Below are 25129 nucleotides of genomic sequence, written 5' to 3'. Positions count from 1 at the left end.
AACTGTGAGAAATCCATTTCTGTGGTTTATGAGCCACGCAGTCTGTGGTATTCTGTGATAGCAGTCCAAATAGACTAATATACTCCCCAAATGCAGAGGAGCACCATCATGAGGAAACAAATAAGACTTCATTCTCAACTGGCCATATTAGAAAATACATTGTTGGCCAGGTGCGGTTGCTCATGCCTATAATCCCAGCACTTTGGGAGGCCGAGGTGGGTGGGTCGCCTGAGGTCAGGAGTTTGAGACCAGCCTGGCCAGTAGAGACTGGTGAAACTCCATCTCTACTAAAAATACAAAAAATTAGCTGGGCATGGGGGCACAGCAGTCTGTGGTTCTAGCTACTCAGGAGACTGAGGCAGAAGAATCGCTTGAACCTGGAAGGCGGAGGTTGCAGTGAACTGAGATTGTGCCACTGCACTCCAGCCTGGGCAACAAAAGCGAAACTCTGTCTCCAAAAAAAAAGAAAAAAAAAAAAAAAAAGAAGAAGCAGAAGAAAAGGGAAAGAAAAAAGAAAATACAGTGTCTTCCTTCTCAATGTCAGCTTCCTGGGTGCTGCTGCTGTCACAGCATCCCAACTCCTTGCTTAATTTTCTCACAGTCTACCTGAATGCCAGTGTATATTCCCACAAGAGAGCAATCAAGTTCTATTTGTAAAAATCCGGGGAGGGAGGGCGTTGTTCTTTATGTCCCTAAGCCTTCATCCTTCCACCCTCAGATAATACTATTCAAGGGAAGAAAGTGAAAGGATCCACCCTGTGCTCTCAAGTACAAAGTAATCACAGAAAAATACACTTACCTAAAGTTGCTGAATGACACAAGTCTGTTAGATGCTGTTGCTTATTTTTAGGTGCTGCCATAATACATCTAAATACAAGCACAGTAGCCTGCAAGAAGCTGTGATGTGGTAGAAAGAGCAGTGATCTCAGGGATCTGCCACTAGAGAAATGTGGGGTGAGTGGCTTCTGAATCACAGCTAAGATGAGAATCACACAGCCCATCTCACGTGGAAATGGGGTAATGGATATGACGGCACCTTTTGGTCCTAGAGCCCAATCTAAATGTTAAGAATCACTACAACAACTTTTGTTGCCTTCCTGAAAATTAAATAGTAATCATAAAGTTGTGGTAGAGAAATAGACTATTTTATATTGGTCTTGTACCAGATAGAACATCAAATTCCTAAACCTCTAGTAATTCCCAAATGTCAAAATCCTTAAACATGAAAAAAATTTACAGTGTATGAATTCAATAAGTGTATCAATTGCAATTACATTTATTTGAGAAAAAACCAACCTATCATATTGGTAAGTAGAATATACTTTCTGTCCTTTTGGAGCCCCTGGAGGTTGTTAATTTTCTGAAAAATTGAAGGATGCATACTTATTTTATTTATCAATTAAAAAATATGAAATCACATAAGTATGGTAGTTCTTGCTTTTTTTTTTTTTTTTTTTTCTTTTTTGAGACAGGGTCTCACTCTGTCACCCAGTCTCAAGTGCAGTTACATGATCTTGGCTCACTGCAGCCTCAATCTCCTGGGCTCAAGTGATCCTCCCACCTCAGCCTTCTAAGTAGCTGAGAGTACAGGCACATAGCACCACACCCCGCTAATTTTGTTTTTGTTTTTGTTTTTGTTTTTTCAGAGACAAGGTTTCACTATGTTTCCCAGGATGGTCTTGAATTCCTGGGCTTAAGTGATCCTCCCGCCTTGGCTTCCCAAAGTGCTGGGATTATAGACGTGAGCCACTGTGCCCAGCCAATTCTTACATTCTTAACAATAAATTAGGCCTCTTGATCTTTTTTATTCTAATAACATCCATTGCTAAGTATTACCAAAGATCAAGTTGAAAGGCAAGTCATGTTATTCAATAAATAGGAAGACCCGCTCCTACCTTATTCCATTACTGGCAGTTGCATCCACCTATTACATAATGATATCACCTGGCACACACTAAGCACAAATCATTTGTCAGAAACTATTTGAAGTTTTCCACACATATTAACTCATTTGTATTGTTATGTACTAACTGTGAACAGTTTTCTATTTTAACTAACTTGGAATAATTTTCTTTTTACGACTTTATATTTTGTCTACAATTTTGCCATTCTGAGAGTGAATGAGAAATGTTTTCACCTACCATCAAAAGGGAGTTCCACTCAGCAAAGGAGACAGTCAGCAGAGTAATAGGGCAACCTTCCAAATGGAGGAAAATATTTGCAAACCACATATCTGATAAGGGGTTGATTTCCAAAATATATAGAGAATTCCTAAAAATAGCAAAAATAATAATAATAAATTTAAAAATGGGCAAAGGATTTGAATAGACATTTCTCCAAAGAAGACATACAAATGACCAAAAGGTATATGAAAGATGCTCAACATTGCTAATTATCAGGGAAATCTAAGTTAAAATGACAATGAAGGCCAGGCACAGTGGCTCATGCCTGTAATCCCAGCACTTTGGGATACCAAGGCAGGCAGATCACCTGAGGTCAGGAGTTCAAGACCAGCCTAGCTAACGTGGTGAAACCTTGTTTCTACTAAAAATACAAAATGGTGCATGCCTGAAGTCCCAGCTACTTGGTAGTCTGAGGAAGGAGAACCGCTTGAATCTGGGAGGTGGAGGCTGCAGTGAGCTGAGATCATGCCACTTTACTTCAGCCTGGGTGACAGAGCAAGACCCCATCTCAAAAAAAAAAAAAGGCAACGAGATATTACCTCATATCTCTTAGGATGGTTATTATCAAAAATAATAATAATAATAATGTGTTGGTGAGGTGGCAGAGAAATTGGAACCCTTGTACACTGTCGGGTGGAATATAAAATGGTGTAGCCACTATCAAAAAGTGTGAAGGATGCTCAAATAACTAAAAACAGAACTACTATACTATCCAGCAATCCCATTTTGGGGTATATCCAAAACAATTGAAATCAGGATCTCAAAAAGATACCTACATTCCCATGCTTATTGCAACATTATTCACAGTAGCCAAGATTTGAGGGATGAATAGATAAAGAAAATGTGGTATATCCATACAAAGGAATATTCTTCAGCCTTATAAAAGGAAATCCTACCTCTGGTGACAACATGGATGGATCTAGAAGGGATTATTCTAAGGAAGTCAGTAATGGAAGGTTGAATACATGATTCCTCTTATAGGAGATATCTAATATCATGAAAGATAAAGACGTAGACAGTAGAATCATGGAGACGGGGGAGGGGATATGAGAAGCCATCATTCAATGGCTATAAAATTGCAGTTAGGCCACACATGTTGGCTCACGCCTGTAATCCCAGCACTTCAGGAGGCCAAGGCAGGAGATCACTTGAGCCCAGGAATTGAGGACCAGCCTGGGCAACATATGGAGACTCTATCTCTACAAAAAAAATTTTAACTTGTCAGGCATGGTGGTGCCCACCTATGGTCCCAAATACTTGGCAAGCTGAGGCAAGAAGAATACTCGAGCCCAGAAGATCCAGGCTGCATTGAGCTGTGTTGACACCACTGCACTACAGCTTGGGCAACAGAGTAAGACTCTGTCTCAAGAAACAAACAAATAAATAAAGTTACAGTTATACTGGATAAGTAAGTTCCTCAGATCTACTGTATGACAAAGTACCTGTAGTTAACAATAAGGTATTGTGCACTTAAAATTTTGTTGGCTATGCATTTGCAGAAAATTAAAACTAGACCCCTTTCTCACACCTTATACAAAATTAACTCAAGATAGACTAAAGACTTAAATGTAAAACCCAAAATTATAAAAACCCTAGAAGAAAATCTAGGCAGTACCCTTCAGGACATAGTCATGGGCAAAGATTTTATGATGAAATTGCCAAAAGCAATTGTAACAAAAGAAAAATTTACAATTGGGATCTAAGCAAACTAAAGAACTATTGTAAAGCAAAAGAAACTATCATCAGAGTGAACAGGCAACCTACAGAGTGGGAAAAAAAATTTTGCAATCTACCCATCTGACAAAGTCTAATATCCAGAATCACAAGGAACTCAAACAAATTTACAAGAAAAAAAAACCCCGTCAACAAGTGGGCAAAGGACATGAACAGACACTTCTCAAAAGAAGACATTCATGCAGCCAACAAACACAAAAAAATCTCTATATCAGTGATCATTAGAGAAATGCAAATCAAAACCACAATGAGATACTATCTCAGGCCAGTCAGAACAGCCCTTATTAAAAAGTCAGGAAACAATAGATGCTGGCGAGGTTGTGAAGAAATAGGAAGGCTTTTACACTATTGGTGGGAATGTAAATTAGTTCAACCATTGTGGAAGACAGTATGGCAATTCCTCAGAGATCTAGACCCAGAAATACCATTTGACCCAGCAATTCCATTACTGGGTATACACCCAAGGGAATATAAAACATTCTATTACAAAGATACACGCACACGTTATGTTCATTGCAGCACTATTCACAATAGCAAGGACATGGAATCAACCCAAATGCCTATCAATGATATACTGCATAAAGAAAATGTGGTACATATACACCACGGAATACTATGAATCCATAAAAAGGAATGAGATCATGTCCTTTGCAGGGACATGGATGAAGCTAAAAGCCATTATCTTCAGCAAACTAATGCAGGAACAGAAAACCAAACACCTCATGTTCTTACTTCTAAGTGGGAGCTGAACAATGAGAACACATGGACACAGGGAGGGGAACAACACACACTGGGGCCTGTTGGGGGAAAGGGGAGTTGGGGGGAGAGTATTTGGAAAAATAGTTAATGCATGCTGGGCTTAATACCTAGGTGATGGGTTGATAGGTGCAGCAAACCACCATGGCACACGTTTACCTATGTAACAAAACTGCCCATCCTGCACATGCACCCCAGAACTAAAAATAAAATAAAATAAAATTTTATTAAGAGCATAGAGCTCATGTTAAGTATTCTTACACACAAAAAAGGGAGGATTTACCAGGAAACTTTTGGAGGTGATAGATATGTTTATCACCTGGATTGTGGTGGTGGCAACACGAGTGTATACATAGTCCAAATTCACCAAATGGCACATAATTCACCAAATTAATTATGTGCAGTTTTTTAAATATCAGTTATACCTCAATAAAGCTGGAAAAAATAAAGTCATAAGGTAATGTATCAAAAGGTAATAGAATGTTAAGTGGCACTGACATTCATAAAAAGGGACCATTTGTTTGCAAAAGTAATAACACTTTTATCCAAAGCCATGGCCTAAGTAACCTAGCATGCATTCACTGCCTACTGGATTTTTTTTCTGAACATGCTTGATTGCATGATTACGATTTAAAAATGGCAAATTGAGCATATGTCCTCATTATCTGTGAATAAACTGTCAAGTTGGTTGACTGACAAAAAAGAGAGTTCCACCCCAGTACAATGAAATGACATATATTTATGTCAAGAACTCTAAAGAACTCCAAGTTTATTTCAAGTTTTGTCTATAAAAATAAAAAAAGAGGCTGGGCATGATGGGTCACACTTGTTATCCCAGCACTTTGGGAGGCCGAGGCGGGTGGATCACGAGATCAGGAGTTTGAGACCAACCTGGCTAAGATGGTAAAACCCTGTCTCTACTAAAAATACAAAAATTAGCCAGGCATCGTGGCCAGTGCCTGTAATTTCAGCTACTCGGGAGGCTGAGGCAGGAGAATTGCTTGAACCCATGAGGTGGAGGCTGCAGTGAGCCGAGATCGCGCCACTGCACTCTAACCTGGACAACAGAGCAAGACTCTGTCTCAAAAAAATAATAATAAAATAAAAAATAAAAATAAAAAGAGTGGGTGGGCGCAGTAGCTCACACCTATAGTCCTAGCACTTTGGGAACCCAAGGCAGGTGGATCAGGACTTTGAGACCAGCCTGGCCAACAGGGTGAAACCCTGTCTCTACTAAAAATATAAAAATTAGCTGAGTGTGGTGGTGCATGCTTGTAATCCCAGCTACTCAGGAGGCTGAGGCATGAGAATCACTTGAACCCGAGAGGCAGAGGCTACATTGAGTGGAGATTGCGCCACTGCCCACTGCACTCCAGCCTGGGCAATAGAGCGAGACTGTGCCTCAATAAATTAATTAATTAAAAAGTGTAATTTATCCCCATCATAGTAAATAGGTTAGTTAATTGAGCTAAAAATATTATATAATTACTGAATTCAAGTTTTCAAAGAAAAGTTCAGGAATGGATATCTTTATATAAACAGACAAAAATATATACTACTTCTAATTAATGTTTCAAGATAGTAATCATTTTTTCTCTGAAAAATTGAAACTCTATAAGCAACTCTATAGCTAAAATTCCAAGAACATAATTTCCATCAGATATAATTGTCTAAGACATATCTCTACTGAGATTAATCAGGGAGATAAACTGAAAAGAAGTGGACAAATGCAGATGGTTTAAAATATCCACCAAACCCAAGAAGCGAATTCTACACCCACATGAAAAACATCTCATTTCAAATACAAAATTGAAAAGCTCAGATCAGTGCATTTAAAGGACTCACCAAACCTGCAGGCTTACGACAGTCACCTGCTCACTGCTTACTGGCTTCTGACCATTAATGACAACGTGGGCAGAAGCATCCCAAAGCCCCCCTTACCCTCCCTGCAGGAAGGCTGCTGTAAAGAGGAAGCTGGAGATGTTTCTTGAAGCCAGGTAGCCAGTAAGAAAGGCACGAAGCACTTGGCAAATGCTGTGCCTAGCAAGTTACTTGTCATTATCTCAATTCTTTCAATGTCATCGGTGAAATACTAGTTACAACCACTCTCTATATTTCACAATGAAGAAACGGAGGCTTAGATGGGTCAAATACTTTATCAAAGTTCTCGCAGTAAGGGACAAAGAACAAAATCACATGCAAGTCTGTATGATTCCGAAGTCCACTTTCTTAACCACAACACGATATAGCCTAAATGTGATGGCCTCCACCATAGAAAATTATCACTTGAATATCAACTGCTTAATTCAGGCTACTCATACATCTTCTTTTGTAGAAGAGTGTATCTCACATTAAAGAGAATGACCCATCTTTTGAGACAATTATCTTTTTTAAAAAGAAAAAATATAAGTCTAAATCTAAAAATCTCTGTTGATTTTGAAGTGTGTGTATTAAGGATAATGTTTGTTCCAAATATAAACTTTGGTTACTCTTATATGCTATTGAACTACTTATTTATTAAATTATTTAGTTATGATTTAAACTCATCAACAATATCCATGTCTAATTAACAATTCTAAACAGCTCTATAGTAATAATCTTGCTAAATATTTGTATTGTTTTCCCCATGTTATTTTTAAAATTATCTTAATTTAGAGTTTTGAGTATCATACTAGAATTTAGAAAACTAGGTAGCCCTCTTTAGCTCCATTACTTAATTCCCCCTAGGTAGCCCTCTTTAGCTCCATTACTTAATTCCCCCTAAAATATGAGGTACTTCAATTTAAATGTCCTGCACATTGAGAAACGTAACAGGCAAAATAAGTAGACTGTGTGTGTGTGTGTGTGATTAAATTCTAAATAATATTATTTTATTGTTAATTCAAGAACTTATGTGACCTTAATTTCCAAGGTAAAATAAATTTGCCTAAGTTCAGTGGGAAAAAAAGACACTTACTTGCTGATATGGTTTGGCCATGTCCCCACCCAAATCTCATGTTGTAGTTCCCATAACCCCCATGTGTCATGGGAGGGATCCAGTGGGAGGTAATTTATTCATGGGGGCAATTACCCTCATGCTATTCTCATGATAGTGAGTTCTCACAAGAGCTGATGGCTTTATAAGGGGCCTTTCCCCTCTAGCTCAGCACTTCTCCTTGCTGCCACCATGTGAAGAAGGAGGTGTTTGCTTTCCCTTCCACCATCATTTTAAGTTTCCTGGGGCCTCCCAGCCATGCTGAACTATAAGTCAATTAAACCTCTTTCATTTGTAAATTATCCAGTCTCAGGTATGTCTTTATTAGCAGCGTGAGAACAGACTAATACACTTGCATACCTTGCTATTTGCATAGTTGATTTATTACCTACTTTAAGTTTTCCTCAAATGCTAAAATCCCCAGTCCTTCTTGTGACAGCATGATGCAAATTCCAGAGGTAGCCCATGCTGGCCACCAAATACAAACAGCAAGGATGTTTTGCAGGTGCAAGAAACCTGGTCTTGGTAATAGTCACAATCCTGAGTTTGACTTTAATTCTGATTACCGATGTCCTCATGAAGATGGTGGCATTGGTCAACCATGACCTACCTACTTCCACGACTCTGGTTGTTCACCTCAGTGATGAGCTTCTCTACAAAACTTTTAGGTTTACATTCTAGAATTGGAAGAAATGTCAGGGATCATCTCTATATACCAAGCTGCTTATTTTATAAATGAAAAATTGAGATTGGGGGATATAATTTACCAAAGGTCACTCTATTTATAGCTTCAATTTTGGGTGCTAAGATTGCTGGAATAACATGAGAAGTAAGCTGAGTGGAAGAGGATCAGTGTAGCTTCTGGAGAAGCTCAAATTTAGGAATGTCTAGATTAAAAAGCAGGTCAGTTGGGTGAGTTTTAATTCTGGTTCCATCCATTTCTAACCTTGGGGAATTCACTTAAATTCATGAATCTCCGTTTTCTACTCTACAAGATAAGCAATCAAAGACTCTCAAAATCTCCAATAACCTTGAGCAAATGAGGAAGGTAAAATGTGTATTCCTCATTGTTGAATAGAGAACAAAATTTGTGATAACCCCAAGACTGGAAGTGTTAGAATATAATAATAGCTAACTTTTATTGATCATTTACTATTTTCTAAATATGATGGTAGATGCTCTACGTGCATTTTTTTATTTAATCATCTCAACTTTCAGATAGATTCTAATATTATGTTGATGTTGCAGGGGAGGAATGGAGACTTAGGTTAAGTAACTGATTCAAGGTTTCTACCTATTAAGTGGGACAATAAGGATTTTAGCCCAGGTTGTCTAACTCTAAAGCAATGCTTTAAATACTGCACTGCCCTTTGGATAACTCATTTTGCTGGCATGTTTCTCAACAAGTCACTTTCCTGGACTTTTTTCTCTGAAAACAAACACGCTTCTCCATGACTCCTGATAAAATCCAATTCCTAGCTCTGCGGGCAGCCATTCACTCCATTTCCATTCCCACTGGCATCTGTAAATTAGCCTCTGGTAATTATCTGTGTGGGAAGCAGCCAGCAGCACACAGAACACTGTAACTGTTGGTCAGCTTCCAACATGGGAATGGCCTGAGTCATAAATCAACCGACCATGGCCCAACTTGAGGATGTGTTTGCTCATGCTTTAAAAATAGGCTTAAATTCCATAGTGGTGGGCAAATACACCTTTTGATATTTACCTGAAATACTAAATCCTCCATCCAAAAGAAAGAACAGGTGTTCACACCTTGCCCTCAAAGACAATTGATTCCCACTCTATTTGACCAGATGGTGAGTACAATTTGGGAGCATCTGTCCCCTCTTGAGAATGTCTTGTCTCTAGTTCCAGAAGTCATATTCCACGACCAGAAATGCTGCCTTAGAAACAGCTTTAAGTAACTCAGAAGTTAAGGTTTAGGCATGATAGCAGGAGAATAACTTATTCCCTAAGAGGCCTAAAATTTCACAGAGTTCTATTTTGTTACATCACTGGACACTGGAACACTTTTTTTATAGTGTTTCATTTTAGAGGAACTGAAGCACATGGGGAAGATGAAACTAGAACTACCCAAAAGAATAGGGAATTGTGGGCTTATGTCAGGTGTGTCTGCAAACTACAGTATGTGGGCCAATCTGCCTGCTGCCTGTTTTAGTAAATAAAGATTTATTAGAACTCAGCCACATCCATTTGTTGGTATATTGTCTATGGCTGCTTTCATATGACACAGCGGAGTTGAGTAGTTACAGCAGAGATTGTATAATACGTAAAGCCTAAAATATTTATTATATAGCCCTTTACAGAAAATGTTTGCTGACCACTGGCTTAAGGCATGGAGAATGGGAAAGTTTAATGTACTTACTTCTTTGGAAGTTTTTATAAGATTTTTTATCATTTTATCTTTAAAGGAAAAAGCAGAAGTACTCAGATCAGGTTACCCATTGTATCTCATTTAAGAAACTGCAAACTAGATATCTGGAGACTACATATTGAACTGGGCCAGCAGGAGGAAAGGGGAGAGTATCAGCTGTTCTAAATGGCATCAGTTCTATTAGCAGATGGTCACAGTGCCACTCCCGTAACAAGGAACAAAACTTCAAACTCTACCATTAAAACACCTCAATACTCTGTGAGAGGTATCCCACAATAGCAAGCTGTACTTATTGACATAAGAAGGGAAGAGAAAGAAAGGGTGCCAGACTTATGGAAGACACATCTGAGGGCACTAAAGACATATTTATCTCATAGCAATGTCTAGGCCTGGCCATGTAATTGTCTTTAAAAGTATGTGGAAATGGGCCAAGAAGAACCTAAACAAACAGGTCTTGCTGGGTGTTCCCCTCAGTAGTATGTTAGTATTAGATCATACCCTTTCTGTCTAATCACATTTCTACATGGCTGTCCATACTTTGTTGAACCTAAGAATAAACATGGACAATTTTTAAAAATAGAACTGGCATATTATCTAGCAATGCCACTACTGGGTATTTATCCAAAGGAAAAGAAATCAGTATATCAAAAGAATAGCTGCACTCCCATGCTTATCCTGACACTATTCGACTATTCACAATAGCAAATATATGGAATCAATGAAAAGATAAGGAAAATATGGTATGTATACACAATTAAATGTTATTCTGCCATAAAAAAATAAAATCATATCATTTGCAGTAACATGGATGAAACTGACGGTAATTAAGTGAAATAATCCAGGCACAGAAGGACATATATTACATGTTCTCACTTATATGTGGGAGCTGGAAGAAAGTTGATCTCATGGAGATAGAGAATAGAAAGATACCAGAGGCTAGGAAGGGTTTGTGGCTGGAATTGAAGAGACTGGTTAGTGGGTGCAAACACACAGCTAGATAGAAGAAATAAGCTCCAATATTCTATAGCAGAGTAGAATGACTACCGTTAGCAACAGTGTACTGTATATTTCAAAGTAGCTAGAACAAAGGACTTGAGATGTTATGTTACCAACACATAGAAATGATAAATACTCAAGGTGATGGACACTCCAAATACCCTCGCTTGGTCACTACACATTCTATGCATGTAGCAAATACTCACATGTAGCCCACCAATATGTAAAATACTTTGTATCAATTTTTCTTCAAATGGACACTTTTCTGTGTCTCTTTGGGTTTTCTTTTTTTTTTTTTTTTTTTTTTTCTTTTATTATTATTATTATTATTATCATTATTATACTTTAGGTTTTATGGTACATGTGCGCAATGGACTCTTTGGGTTTTCATTCTGAAGGCTCCCATGTCACGTAAAACTATAACCAAGTAAACTCTTTGGGTTTTCATTCTGAAGGCTCCCATGTCACGTAAAACTATAACCAAGTAAATTTGTATGCCTTTTTTTCTTTCCTATTAAAAACTGTGAAAAAAAAATAAGAAACCATGTAAAATAAGTCTTTTCTGAGGGCTGAGATTCAGACCCTAAAAGTAAAGAACAAAAAACACGATTGATTCTTTGGTCTAAGCAGGAGATGAAGAACAGATTTAAAGAGACAGCACTGAAGATAAATAAACCAGATCCTAAAATAAAAGACGGTTATAATTTTCTACTGAGAATCTAGTCTTCAACATTTGTATTTCAAAATACCTCAGTCTCTTTATTCCTGAATGATCTCGGGATTCCACTGAGAAAGTAGCAACTTAGATTGGCAGGTGATTAAGGAAATGACCGAATTAATTTTTACCTTCAAAACAGTATCCCAGAAATTCTCAAATTTAAAAATTTACTGAAGCACCAATTGGTACTGCATGTTGACTTGGTGAACTGAAATTAGTCCTTTAAGCAATGAATTAGCATATGTGACAGCCCAGTGCTCCCATCCCAAAGTAGCTTGATAGTTCTCAGTTCACCTTCTACATAAAGCAACATTGAAAAATTGATTATAAAAATAGCTCTCCAAGGAAAGCCACCTGCTAGTGCTAGTAGAAAAAAAAAAGTAAAGAAGGCTAAGAAAATGATAGCTTTCTAAAGCTATAAAATAGAAAGCTGTTGGCTACATGCTATATTGTGATAGTCATGAATGTGGGCATTTCAAAGTGCTATTAGCTATATCCCATGCTCATGTCAAATGAGGTATCAGGGCAGGGAGGGGTATAAAGAAGTCCAGTTGTGGTACTGTATCCTCTGGGACTTGTAGTGTATCATATACACATTGGTCCAAAATATCAATTAATTTAGCAGTGGGTTTTGAATGCCTCCTTGGTAGAGGAGGACCATGTTCATCAATGTTAGATTCTAGAGGTGAATGTAACCATAAACCAAGTGCAGACAGTGGGAGCAAATACAATCTCCACATACTACTATGTTGCGATACAGTGACTTTGAAACAATTCAGCATATTTGACAGTCAATAGTAAAGAAAAACTAATGTGGAGGCTTTAGGGGACAATATTTCAAGACGGTAAAAGATACAGTCCTTCTGGAAGATCAAATGAAGAGCAAATACCTGGAAGTTATCTACTACAGCATCCAACAGGAAACTTCAGAGAACTATTTGGTATTCTCAGTAAAATGTATTTTTTAATTTTCTACTATAAAATAATAGAGTGCTGCTATCTGGAGAGAACAGGCCAGAATAAGAAATTTAAAATGTGTTGAAAATGGTAAAAATTTGTAAAAAAAAAATAGATGAAATGAAAATGAAAAATGTAATGAGACACAGATGAATATGCAGGAGTTTAGAATTCTACTCTGAGAATTCACAGGGGCATACATGTCTGCTCATCAGTTTTCATTATTTTTATTACTTGCATGTCTTTGGATGGAAATATGTATGCATTTTTAGGATATAAGCCAGTCACTGGGTTATAGAGTATATGCACATTCGATGTTAGTAAATACTGTCGAACAATTTCCAAAGTGGCTGTACTAATTTGCATTCCCATCAGCAGTGTATGAGAGAGTTCCAATTACCCCCATCCTTGACAACACTTGACTTTTAGAGTAGCCACTTTTTCAAAACTAGAATTGGTGGGTGTGTGTGTGTGTGTGTGTGTGTGTGTATGTGTGTGTGTATTTGTATCAATTTCTGGTTTTAATTTGCATTTCTCTGATGCCTAGTAAATGTGACCAACATTTTATATGTTTCCTACCCCTTGGATATACTTTTTTGGGTTCACATCTTTTATCCATTTTCTACTGGACATTCTACCTTTTTCTTATTAACTTGTAGGAGTTCTTTACATATTATGAATACAAGTCCCATTCTGAAGCTTGCCTTTGCATTTTAATAATTTTGATGAACACAATAATTTATCAATTTCCCCTTATAATTGGATCTTTTTGTTTACCATTTTGAATGCTATTTAAGAAATTTTTGCCTAGATTTCTTAGGCAAATTGTTTAGAATGTTTTCCCCCTCCCAGATCAAAATTGTATGTATTTTTTTCTAAGAGCTTTATTGTTTTACTTTGCCTATCAAGATCTATGATTCATCTGGAATTTATTTTTGTGCATCAAGAGTCAAGAGACACTTTTCTATATTGATACCCAGTTGAACCAACACTATTAGCAATGAAAAACCTTTGACCATCAATATGGTCACCAATCAAATGACCACATATGTGAGTCATCATTGACATTTGTATGATGTTGAATCTTCTTATCTACTGGTTCTGACCTAAAGCTAATTCTGGTGAATCTAGAACACTTAGTGCAGTCTTCAGATCACAGTGGAAGTTCATGGAAGCCACATGACAAAAGGAGTTACAACCTAAGTCCACCACATGGTTGGCCCAATGGGATGCTGAACCTATTCCTCAGATATTTTTTTAGTTTCTGTGTATATGGCTGGAATAAACAATCAGCAGCTGACAAAACATCCACATTGGCTTCCTAATACATTAAGAATTATTATGCAAAGAAGAGCCAGTGTATCTCCCTCTCCCTACCAAAATATTAAACCAAAAGTAATATATCTTCATGGAAAATTCTGAATTTAATGCTACCATAAATAATTTGAAAGATACAGGACTGATGACTCCTGTCATACCACCATTTGAATCACCATTTGAATCACCATTTGGTCTATGCAAGAAGACAACTGGAGTTTGGGAGATAGCATTAAATCATTGATAACTCAACTAGGTGATGATTTTAATTGGAGCTGCTCTTCCAGATGTGGTCTCTTTATTGTGATCAAGTCACAGTAAAAAAAAAATAAAATAAAATAAATAAAAGGGAACAAAACCCCTATTACGTAGTAGCAGATATTATCCTGGTAAATGCTTTTTTTCTATCCCATGAAACAAAAATTACCAGAAATATTTTGGGTTTTGTTTTTTTTTTACTTTTTAAGATTTATTTTTAACTGACAAATAATAATTGTACATATTCATGGGGTACATATGGTGACAAATAATAATTGTACATATTCATGGGGTACATATTGTACATGGGGTACATTTGGTATATATATGGTGATCAGATCAGGGTAATTAGTATATCCATCTCATTTATCAGTTTTTTTTTTAAAAAAAAAACTTTTTTTAACCTTTTAAGTTCAGGGGTACACGTGCAGAATTTGTTGCATAGGTAAGCTTGTGTCATGGGGTTTGTTGTAGAGATTATTTCATCACCCAGGTATTAAGCCTAGTACTCATTATTTTTCCTGATGCTCTCCTTTGTCCCAACCTCCACCCTCCAATAGACCCCAGTGTGTGTTGTTCCCCAATACATGTCCATGTGGTCTCATCATTTAGCTCCCACTTATAAGCGAGAACATATCATATTTGGCTTTCTGTTCCTGCATTACTTTGCTGAGGGTAATGCCTTCCAGCTCCTTTCATGTCCCTGCAAATGTCATGATCTCATTATTTTTTATGGCTGCACAGTATTCCATGGTGCATATGTACCACATTTTCTTTATCTAGTCTGTCATTGATGGGCATTTAGGTTGATTCCATGTCTTAGCTCTTAGCATTTTGTTTTCATTTGGTAGGGTGAGAAGCACAACTTTTCAAAAATTTGGCACAATGATGTCTCACCTGTCCAAAACCAAAGGCTTCAGCTTCCCACAGTGACATTACACTGGTCTACTGTATCCTGCTAAATGAACCTGACAAGCAGGAAGTAGCAGACACCAAGATGCATGCCAACAGATGAAAAACAAATTATTGAAGAATTGCCACACTGTCTTCCACAATGGTTGAACTAGTTTGCAGTCCCACCAACAGTGTAAAAGTGTTCCTATTTCTCCACATCCTCTCCAACACCTGTTGTTTCCTAACTTTTTAATGATTGCCATTCTAACTGGTGTGAGATGGTATCTCATTATGGTTTTGATTTGCATTTCTCTGATGGCCAGTGATAATGAACATTTTTTCATGTGTCTGTTGGCTGCATAAATGTCTCTCATAAAAGAGAAGTGTCTGTTCATATCCTTTGCCCACTTTTTGATGGGATTGTTTGATTTTTTCTCATAAATTTAAGTTCTTTGTCGATTCTGGATATTAGCCCTTTGTCAGATGGGTTGATTGTAAAAATAACCATCATTCTGAGCAAACTATCGCAAGGACAGAAAACCAAGCACCGCATGTTCTCACTCATAGGTGGGAATTGAACAATGAGGGCACTTGGACACAGGATGGGGAACATCACACACCAGGGCCTGTCGTAGGGTGGGGGGAGGGGGGAGGGATAGCATTAGGAGATATACCTAATGTAAGTGATGAGTTAATAGGTGCAGCACACCAACATGGCACATTTATACATATGTAACAAAACTGCACGTTGTGCACATGTACCCTAGAACTTAAATTAAAAAAAAAAAAGAAAAGAAAAAGAAATTCAATGTAGAGGCTGGGTCAGTAAAGTTTCTAAGGACTCCAATGGTCTGAGTCATACTAGAATAGCCCTTTCAACATGAAAGGCAATTTGCTGCACATTAGTCTCACCAACGGAGTATTGATCATTTTTGTGGCCCACTTTAATTTTAAGAAAAACATGTACCATACTGAGATGTGATATGCTGACCTATTTATTGAGCATTCTAAAAGACTGTCAAACATGAGTGGGCTCAGAGCAAGAGAAGGCTTGTTTGTTGTTCGTTGCAGAGCATGCAACTCCGCCACTTGAGCTTTATGACCCAGCAAAGTCAGCAGTTCTCAGATGTGCACAATCAGGATACTGTGTGAAAATTGTAGCAAGCCCCAGTAGAGTACTCCTAGAGGATTTTGCTGTAATTATTCTTTTGATTAAAACATTTTGGTGGCTAGTGGACCTTGTAGAGTCAATGCTTCAACATGGGACACCCAATGAACATACAAGTGGAGTTATCTATCCTGAACTGGGTATTAGCTGATCCCCTAAGCCATAAGTCTAGGGTCCCCAGCCAAGACTCCATAATCAAGTGGAAGAGGTAAATATATGAAATTGAATTCAAATAGATGTTAAGGCACAAAATATGAGTTTGCTTTCTATTTCCAGTGTGCATACTCATACTGCAATGTAATTTTGCCAACAACTTGGGGTACATAGTGATGTTTTGATACATATAATATCAAAACATAAGGAGGGCCCTACATTAAGTTGATTGAGAAGGAAAATACTATTTCCTGCTTTACCAGCTAGCTCTGGATTATATGAGAGTAAATCAGAATTTCCAACAGCATGTTGTTGCCCACTTTATTCAGAAAAAAAATGGTCTGAGGTGTGACTCTTTCTCATTTCTTGAGAAATAGCTAATAGTTTGTCCATATATATATGTACGTATATATATATATGCTAAAAAGCTAATAGAGGAATTAAGAATACCTGATTAACACAAAACAAAAGGACATAAGACAGATAAGACAAATAGAAAAATAGCAAAGTGATGGAACTAAGTATAACTGTATCAGTAACCACATCAAATGTAAATGGTCTAGATATCTCTAAAGACAGATTAATTTTAAAAAGGAAGACCCAACTGCCTACTGTCTGCAGGAAACACACTTCAAACACAAAGGCATAAATAAATTGAATGTTAAAGGATAGAATATCATACAAACACTAATCAAAAGAAATCCAGAATGGCTACATTAATTTCAGAAAAAATAAACTTTAAGACAAGGAATATTATTAGATCCAAAAAGGAAATTTTATAATGATAGAAGGGTTAATAAAATCAGGGAGATATAACAAATGTAAAGGTATATGCCCCTAAGAGCTTTAATATACATGAAAGGAATAAAGTAAAAAAAGGAATAAATGGAGAATTCAAAACATTTTTTAATATACCTCTTATAGTAATTGATCAAATGACTAGGCAAAATGTCATTAAAGATAAAAAAAAAGATGTAAAAAACGTTATCCACCACTTTAATTTAGTACTATAAATTAAAAGTCTTAAAAGTACACATTTTGATCAAATAATTACATTCCTAGGAATCTAAAGAATCAGAAATAGGAACAAACCTGTAACACAAAATATCCATCTAACTTCATTTCTAATGGTAAGAAATAGATATAACCTAAATTTCTTATTTTTGTTTTTTAGAGATGGGGGTCTCACTATGTTGTCCAAGCTGGACCAGAACTCCTGAACTCAAGTGATGCTCCCAGAGGTACCAGCCTCTCGAGTAGCTGGGTCCACAGGTGTACACCACTGTGCCTGGCTCTAAATTATTAATAACACTGAATTTTAGGCATTGCAAATGATCATATGTATATACAAACACTAAAAATTTTTATGAAAATATGTTAACCTAAGTATTTTATGTAACACTATCTGAGAAAAAGATAAACTTTTAACAATAGTCTTAGGCAGGTAGTGGGGAGGTAAGGGAACTTTGACCTTCTGTAGTTTATATTTCTATAATATTAAAATTTCAAAATTAAATCTATATTACTTTTCTAATCAGAAAAAAGTATTAAGAAAAAGCAGAATGTGAAATTGAATACACAGAAGAATTAACTATGTAAAGCTTAGCTATGAATACATAGAGAATATGGCCCCTTCCCTTAAGAGGCTTAGAGCTGTAGGGGCAGCTGAGAGATACTCAGGTATAGAGTGATTACAGCTGCCATGAAAGTACATGATGTGGCACCTGCCTGAGATTGGGATGGGAGCGGGTGAGCAGTATGTGGGAAGCTTTGGAGAAACAATCTTTACGGAAAAGCTAAGACAGAGAAAGTTACTCATTTGACCCATCTGCAGCATTTGGCTGTTGGCAATTTCCTTCTTCTTAATTTCAAACACTCCTGGTTTCATCTTACATGTCTGACCACTTCTCTGTCTCTTTGATTCGCTCATCTTTTTCTACCTGCCTTTAAATCTTGAAGTTCCGCAAAACTTGGTGTGGGAGATTCTAAAAATGGCTACAATGCTAAGTAAATACAGAGATGCTGAGGAAACTGAGATGGCATGGAAGGAGCCTAGAGACAGTATACAATTCTTTCCCCTCTTTACAATTTTGAAGTTTTATTATTATTACTATTATTTTGAGATGGAGTGTCACTCTGTTGCCCCAGCTGGAGTGCAATTTGTTATCACAACAATATGAAAACAGGCCAGGAGTGGTGGCTCACACCTGTAATCCCAGCACTTTGGGAGGCTGAGGCGGGCAGATTATCTGAGGTCAAGAGTTCAAGATCAGCCTGGCCAACATGGTGAAACCCCATCTCTGCTAAAAATACAAAAATTAGCCAGGCAAGGTGGCAGGTGCCTGCAGTCTCAGCTACTCAAGAAGCTGAGGCAGGAGAATTGCTTGAACCCGGGAGGCAGAGGTTGCAGTGAGCCGAGATCGCCCCACTGCATTCCAGCCTGGAAGAAAGAGCCAGACTCCATCTCAAAAGAAAAAAAAAGCTTAAGAAATCAAATAATATAAAACTAAGCATGAAAAGAGGCATCTCTCCTCCACCCATCTGTAGCCTTCTTCTCCTCCAGTATCATCCCGGTGTAGTTCTAGCCCAGCTGTAAACTAAATCATGATATAATGTTTCCATCATTAGGAGTGCATTAAGAAAGGTCTTGTAATTACATTTCTTTCTTGTCCTGTTTTCTGGGTTTTGGAAAAATTATTAATGCCTCTTGCTTTTTTTTTTTCTAATTAGAAAGTCTCAGGTTCTGCCACACGTTCGTAAATCCTCATCAAAACTATTTTCTGTGTGGTCAAATGCATCAGATAATCTATGTTTCTAAAACCACACCCTCTCCATTTTAAATTCTCTGTAGTTAGAGAATGATTTCTGACTCCTGAGGCGGGCAAGGGTGGTTGGCTGGCTTCTCAGGTGGGGAGGTGGGCACGGGGGATGGCGTCAGAATGTATGACAGAAACTTTCAGGTAACCCCCTCTGCTTTTAGTCCCATGACTTAACCTCATCCTCCATGGAGCCTGCTGCTACCAAATCCTGAAAAGGTCTCAATTCTCACCAACAGTGCTGGGTTTCCATCTTCCTCTGTTCTGCCTTCAATCTTAGAAAAATGTGTTTACATCTCTCCCATCCATTATTGCCTCTTCTCTTTCTCTAAAATCTTATGGTTTGACTTATTTTACTGTCAATTTAGTGAGAATTGGGAAGGGCAGAAAGAGGAATGTCTTCGGTCCATCATTGAACAGCACTCCTATCCTTACCTTTTTAATCAACTTGTACCAAAGCTACCTTTTCTTCTGTACAATTCCTTTCTCAGCGACCCATGTACCTGTGTGCACCCCTCCTAACCCATGTAGTCAAGTTCCCACTTCCCTTCTTCCCTCACCTGGCCGATCTTGACCTCCTATTAACCTTTTCCTGTGGAATAATGTCCTGGACATCAGATGCAGACAAGAAGAAACAAAAGAAACTTGAAAATATTTTGAACATGGTTGTTGTTCTCTGAGAAGTCATCTGGCTCCTTCCCTGAAGGAGAGGCCACTTACCTAACGCAACGTCCTCAGGAAAAAGTTAGCCTTAGTGGGTCACCCATCATCCCTTCATCATGCATGGCTCCCAGGTCACAATGAGGTCCAGCCAGCTGACCTGCAACACATTCTCATTCCTGGAATGTTCACATCTCCCTGGTAACAATTTCCATGGGTTCTCACTTCTTTTTAGGTTGCCATTTAACAGAGTATTGAAAGCTGCAAACTTTTCTGGAATTGTTACTGAAATTACTTTCATTTGGGGACATTATACTAATCCCATCATATAGCAGGCTCAAATTTCTAAAAGGGTCCTTGGGCACACATACTACGAAATAGCCACATGTATGCCTATCTTCTCTATCTGTACTCACTCCTCGGGTGCCCTCATCCCATTTATGCTTTTACACGCCACCTCTGTGCTGGTGGTGTACACATTTATTTCTAAAGTCCTGGCCTCAACATGTGTATATTTGACTGTCTACTCTACTTTTCTACTTGGTTGTCTAATACGTATCTCCTAACACAATCAAAACCAAGCTGTCAGTGCAGCAAACTTTATCTCCGGTAATCTTTTCATTATTAGATTATAAATGATTTTTTAAAGTTCTTTTATCTGTATATATCACCAGCATCTGACTGAGAAATTGACTGTATTTTGGTTTCTTAGTCGTGGACTCATCAGGTATCCATCTCATCAATGTATCTATCTTAGGGCTGTTTTGAAGGTCTGGGCTTTTATGACCCCATGGTAGATCTAAGGGACTTTTGTTTAAAACAAAAAAAAACACCAGCAACAACAAAAGCAGGTTTTCTGAGGCATGGTTGAAAATAAAAAAGGCTGCCGGGTATGGTGGCTCATGCCTGTAATCCCAGCACTTTGGGAGGCCAAGGCAGGCAGATTACCTGAGGTCAGGAGTTCAAGACCAGCCTAGCCAACATGGTGAAACCCTGTCTCTACAAAACATACAAAAATTAACCGGGCATGACGACGCATGCCTGTAATCCCAGCTACTTGAGAGGCTGAGGCAGGAGAATTGCTTGAGCCTGGGAGGTGGAGGCTGCAGTGATCTGAGATCATGCCACTGCACTCCAGCCTGGGTCACAGAGCAAGACTGTCTCAAAAAAAAAGAAAAAGAAAAGAAAATAGAGAATGCTTACGGAGTCGACATGGGATGTGGAGGTGGAAGAATGGGAGGAAAAATGGTGAGTTCCTTAAAGGGTGTACATGCCCCCAACACTTGGAGATAAACCAAATATATTTAACTACTTATATTAATTCTAAATATATATTTAAATATTAATATTAATTTCATTTAACATTATAATACAAACAAAAGTTCTTTCTAAGTATAATTTTAAATGGCTGTTCTGTATGGATCTAATACAATTTACCTTCATCATTTCCTGTTCGGTGGATATTTAACTTGTTTCTATTTTTCACAGTTATGAATGATGCTACAATTAATATATTTTGTGGAAATCTGCATTTTGGATTATTTCCTTAGGATAGATTCTGAGAACTGGAAGTGCCAAATCAGACAATATTAACAGTTTGAGAGTTTTCAATGTATACAATCAAAGTGTAATACAAGCATGTAATTACAATTTAAAATTTAAACAAGTATGCTCAAGCATTAGACATTTGCTGTTTGATAACTGCATACTTAAAATAGTATCTCATTGTTTTATTTTACATTCATCTGATTATTATTTTTTTGCCAGGGGACAAGGTCTCACTCTAGCACTCAGACTGTAGTGCAGTGGGGCAATCAGGGCTCACTGCAGCCTGGACATCCCGGGCTTAGGCTATTCTGCTGCCTCAGCCTCCTGAGCAGCTCAAACTACAGGGGCATGCCACCATGCTCGGCTAAGTTTTTTATTTTTTGGTAGAAATGGGGTCTAGTTATTTTGACTAGGCTGGTCACAAACTCCTGGGCTCAAGTGATCCTCTTGCCTCAGCTTCCCAAAGTGCTGGGATTACAGGCATGAGTCACCAATTCAGAGTAAAATTTTTAATATTTCTTGGGTAATTCTCTGAATTGTTCACAATTTTTCTCTTTTCCTGAACTTGAGTCTCAATATATTTTTATTGATTTGTGTGATTTATTTATATACTAAACATGATATTCCCTTAGAGAGCTGTTAAATATACTTTCCTTCTTTGTTATTGGTTTTTTACTTCGTATTGTTTTGTTTTAAATTTTTAAGTCAAAACAATTTTTTAATTTTCTTTAGGTAAGAAATCAAATCAACCAGTCTTCTCTTTCATTGCCTTTGGGCTAAATATCCTGTCCAATCTCTGGATCAGAAGACTATTCATTTTTATTTACATTTTGTTGTTTTTAAATGCAGTCTTTTAATCCATCAGAAAATAGGTGAGCATTTAGTAAAATAATTCTAAACAGACTATTTTGTAATTACTTTATAAGTAATCATTAAATAATCCTACCGTTTATTACTTATTTATGTTACATCATTTATCAGATATTACATTTTATTTGTATCACATTCTTCTTCTGAATTATCTTTCTACTTATCTGCCAGTACTGTGCAGATATAATTGCTATGCTTTATAATAAGTAATATTTTCATACAATCCAGTAAGCTTGTTTCTGCCTCATTATATTTTTTCAGCATTTTCTTAATGTTGTTATATTTCACCTGTTTATCCTTCTAAGTGATACTAAAAAAATTGGCAATTTTCAAAAGCAAAAAGAAATCTCCAATTTAATTTTTATAGTAATTACATTAAAACTTTAATTTGGGAAGAATTGACATTTCCACATTAATCATGCTTCTCTTCAGAAACATTTTACGTGTCTACATCATTCAAATTATTTTCTGTCTCTCAGATAAATTTCATCATTTTCTCCATAAAGATTCACAGGTTTCGTTTTAGTGTTATTCATAGACATTTTCTCTTTTTTGTTGCTAATGCAAACAGAATCTTTTTTTTATTATAACTGCTAACTGGTTACTGCCACAGAAATTAGCCACAATAATTGTAACCACAAAAACTTTTAAAGTAAGTATTAGCAAATGCTCACTCATGTAAAAGAGAACAAAATTCTCTGTAAAATCCTCATTATGCATCTAACTTCAAGAGCTGTAATTTTCTGGTGAATCCTCTAAAATAAACTTTATATACCCCAAGGTAATTAAGTAAGTTGATTTGTTCAATTATTTAAACAATCAACTTTTGGATAAAATATACTACTTACTAAAACAACCATTATTAGTTGAAATGGTTGACCTGGGATCATAATTTTTGCCAATGATCAGATACAGAGCCAGTTGTGTACTGAGATTTCTCCTAGTCTGTGATAATAAAGCCATGCAATCTGCATAAGGAAGAATGCTTAACCTTTTCTCCTCTCTTACAGGGAGATGCAGGGAAGAGGGCAGGTGTCCCCCTTGTTTGAATGTGGTACAGTCTCTAAGAGACATATGTCATACAGAGGAAAGGCCAGAATGTGTCCTTGTTGTAAGGGCACATTTCCCATGAAAATGAATTAATCTGGGCAGACTGTCAATGACTGTCAGTGATTACACATGACAAAATTTCAACTCAACCCAGCTTACAGCAAAAAAAAAAACAACAAAAAAAAACAATTTATTTACTCGAATCACTGGGAAGCCCAACAGGAGACCAGGCACACTCAGGGTCTTCGTCTCCCTCCTGGCTTCATCTGCCTCCTCATTTTTCCTTTCGGTTCTGCTTGTCTATGCTTCTTCCTTATTGGCTTCACTCTCCAATGGAGATAAGTACGGTTTATCTTTAACCCTGAAACTCATATGTCTTCCCATATACTTGCCATGTGTATTAGTCTGTTCTCATGCTGCTAATAAAGACATACCCAAGACTGGGTAATTTATAAAAGAAAGAGGTTTAATGGACTCACAGTTTCACATGGCTGGGGATGCCTCACAATCATGGCAGAAGGCAAAGGAGGAGCAAAGTCACATCTTACATGGGAGCAAGCAAGAGGGCTTGTGCAGGGGAACTCCCATTTATAAAACCATCAGATCTTGTGAGACTTATTCACTACCAGGAGAACAGTATAGAGGAAACTGCCCCCGTGATTCAATTATCTCCACCTGGCCCCACCCTTGACATGTGTGGATTATTACAATTCAAAGTGATATTTGGGTGGAGACACAGCCAGACTATATCACCATGTACTTCTCATTTTCTCTGGTTAACATATCATTAATACAATAGACCAATATGAAGTTCTGAACAAAGTCCAGATAATCCGAGTCCCTTCAGACTGTATTACAACAGAGGCAAAGACAGCATAGTCCAGACGAAAGACCATAAATGCATACTGTGGTTCAATCCACAAAAATTAAAACTGGTTCTCAACTTTCTTCTTGATAATGGAAAGAATATATTCACCATACTGATAGCTGTAAACCATTTATCCAACACTATGTTAATGTGTTCTAGCAAAAGTATATCAGGCATTGCAACTACCAATGATGCTACTATGTGATTAAATTTGTGGTAGTCCACCATCATCTACCAGAAATTATTTGGTTTTTGTAAGATTAAAGCTGGTGAACTAAATGGAAATATGATGGGATGACCACTTCTACCTTTTTTAAGTCTTTGCATAGGGGTGTTAATCTCTGGAATATACCTAGCTTGCAATATTTTTTTTCATTTACTCTCTTGACCACGAAGTAGGACAGTTTCTAAGGCTTCCAGTTGGCCTCTCCATGTAACCTCTCCTCTTAACCCAAAAGCCAAGAAACCAATATGAGAATGCTACCAACTTCCATATATGTCCATTCTAAGAAGACTTTTCTTCTTTTCTAATGTAATCATTGAAAGCTAGAAATTCCACTCTAAGCATTATATCTTACAATTTTGATGTTGTAGTTTCAATACCACTCCATCTGAAACATTTCCTAACTTGCCTTGTAATTTCATTTGAAACACATGGATTCCTTTGAAGTGTGCCCATTATAATTAATTATTTTAGAAAACGGGAAATGACTACTGAATGGGTTTGTGGATCCTTTTTGAGCTGGACTTGGCCAAGACTCCATTCATTACCTAGATCCCATATGCTATCATTCTGAGAGACATAATAATGCTT

General features: G+C 37.3%; 1 long non-coding RNA gene across 2 annotated transcripts in view; it reads right to left on the bottom strand.

The window, feature by feature from the left end:
• LOC129060941 (uncharacterized) overlaps positions 1 to 20168 on the bottom strand; it is a 66693-nt gene extending 46525 nt beyond the window's left edge. For both annotated transcript variants that reach the window (XR_008527850.2, XR_008527851.2), the window contains exon 1: positions 20040 to 20168. This is a non-coding gene — a long non-coding RNA (uncharacterized LOC129060941). The remainder of the gene's footprint in view (positions 1 to 20039) is intronic.
• Positions 20169 to 25129: the final 4961 nt, after the last annotated feature.

The sequence above is a fragment of the Pongo abelii genome, chromosome 7, assembly GCF_028885655.2.
Source record: "Pongo abelii isolate AG06213 chromosome 7, NHGRI_mPonAbe1-v2.0_pri, whole genome shotgun sequence".
In the NCBI taxonomy this organism is placed as follows: Eukaryota; Metazoa; Chordata; class Mammalia; order Primates; family Hominidae; genus Pongo; species Pongo abelii.
Note: the sequence above shows the minus strand (reverse complement) of the source record. Positions and strands in the feature narration are given on the sequence as shown.